The following is a 2,463-nucleotide window of genomic DNA, read 5'->3' as shown; positions in this document are numbered from 1 at the left end:
TCCCCACAATCCTCCCCACTGTCTCCTCGCAGCCTCCCCACGACCTTCACACAGTCTCCCTAATGCCTCCCAGTGACCTTTCACAAACTTCCCTTGACCCTTCCCACCAGCTCCCTGCACCAGCCCACCTTAGTCACTGGAAATACTTGTTCCCGGACCCCTCTAGCACCGACTTGCCTGCCCACCCCAGGGCTTCACATGACCTGTCGATGCCTCCACTCATCCTCCACACTGCCTTCCCGACCCTATATCCTGGTTTCCCCCTTTTGTGAAGGTCTAATCCCTTAATCACCCCCTTGTTCCTTGCTGCTTGCAGGGCTCTGGTCCCCTGCATGAGCCAGACTGATGGCAGCATTCAGCCCAGTTCTCGGCACACTCTGGTCTCATGGTGGCCGCCCCTTACTATGGCTGTCACCACAGTTTAGTTTAAATTATTGGATTGTCTCTCTCTCTCTAGACCCACAGTTTCTCAGCCTTGATGCTAGTGACGTTTGGGCCAGATAATTCTTTCCTGTGGGGGCTGTCCTGTGCATGAGCAGCATTCCTGCTCTGCCCATTAGATGCCAGTGGTTCCTCTCCTCCCAGTTGTCACTGGACACTGTCAAATGTCCCCCGGGGCAGGGGTGGCAAAATCATCCCCTGTGGAAAACCACTGTTCTGGACTGTAAGAGGGCAGGAATGGAATATGTGCCCTGAATGCTCCTGGGGATGACCCAAAAGGGCGTGAAACCTTCACGTCTTCATCTCTGATGGCAATGAGCATCAGCTCGTGGGGTCAGAGAGCATGGTGGAGCAAACAGGTCCTGAACTTTGGGTCCTTGGGTGTCAGACAAAGTGACTGACTCTGGGACCTTGACTGATTATCTTTCAAAGCCTCAATTTCCTCACCTGTTAAATGAAGATAAGATTTTTCACCAAAACACTGGGGGTAGGGGCTTATAAAATACAAGGGGGGATGAAAAAATATTGACTTGGAAAACATATCACTCGGTGACTTAGTCAGATGTGACAAAAGAACTATTTCTTTAATCTAACATTATTTTTATTTCATAAATACTCTTTCTATAATCTTACAAAGAGTTGATCTGCACCTTGTGCAAAGAACAAGTTGGGGTCTTGCTGGGGTCTGACACTTTGTGTTGCCTCATCTTCGGTGGATGGGATGGCTACCCAAGATTTATCTACCTAAGAGTCATCCTTTCAGAGAACGCAAATAATTTAATATTTATATAAAATTAGGTAGCAATTTAAAAAGTGCTTGGCTTGTGATAGACTCCAAGCTGTGTTAACTCCTACCTAGAATATGAGAGAGAAGAAATACTTAAGACAGTTGATATAAAATTTTGTGTAATGCTTTGCAGTTTACGAAGTGCTTTTCTTCCAATTCCCATCTGAGTCTCAGAGTTGCCGCAAAAGGCAGACAAGACCATCATTATTTCTCTATTGTCGAGGAGCTAACGGAGATCCCAGCAGGGTGGAGTGCTTCAGGGGGTCACGCAGCTAACGAGCTGCAAAGCTGGGATCGTAAGGTGGTGTCCCTGCCAGTGCCAGGGGCTCCCCTTTTTACCCCACTGCCTCCCTGCATTTCTCACATCCTAGAATCTCAGACTGACAGACCAGTGTCAGACCAGAGAGTGTCAAATCTTCACACATTTCCCCATGACTGTATCAACATGCATGTTAGCTTGGGTTCTCCAGAGACGAGGATTCCAATGCAAATGGTTTATTTGGGGGAGGCAGGGTATGCAGAGAACATGCCTGGGGGTAGGGGGATAGTGAAATGAGGGTGGGAATTTGGCAAATAAAAGGTACAATTAAGCTTTGGGCTCCTCAGTGCAGTCCTGCAGGGATAGTCAGGAAGCAGTCTAGAGCACTCTCCCCAGAATGATCCCACAGGTTGGGTGGTGAGGGGGGATGGTAATTCCCTGGCATTTCCAACCTGCTGGGCATGCACAGAGATGTCTCTGAGGCTTGAAGGAAAGTTGCCCAGGGCTGGGTCAGTCAGACCCCAGGATGTGGACTGCTCGCCTGGTATTGTCTATTACAACCTGACTTTTCCTCCTCTCCCACCTTTGGCTCCCAACCCAGGTGAGCTTTCTTATAAATGCCCATCACTCACCACAAGAGGGACTAGACAGTAGGGGACACGTAGCTCCAGGTAAAACCATTCCCCACTTATAGACAAGCCAGCAATTAAATACCACCTTTACATTTCTCATGGATCAATTAGGTAGAGCTTGAGGTGTACAACCTAAGGGTCCTGGAATTTTTCTCTGTAAGCAAAATTCTTGCAAATTCAATACTTTCCCCAGTGGTTTTTAAAAGGTCTCCCTTGTGACATTTTTTTTTGTCTTTAATTTTATTTTATTATGTTATGTTAGTCACCATACATTACATCATTAGTTGTTTTTTTTTTTTTTTAAAGATTTTATTTATTTATTTGAGACAGAGAGAATGAGAGAG

This window comes from Leptonychotes weddellii, chromosome 10 (assembly GCF_054177405.1).
Source record: "Leptonychotes weddellii isolate Sample4059 chromosome 10, ASM5417740v2, whole genome shotgun sequence".
NCBI classification, from domain to species: Eukaryota; Metazoa; Chordata; class Mammalia; order Carnivora; family Phocidae; genus Leptonychotes; species Leptonychotes weddellii.
The sequence above is the reverse complement of the archived record's forward strand: the minus strand, read 5'-3'. Positions refer to the sequence as shown.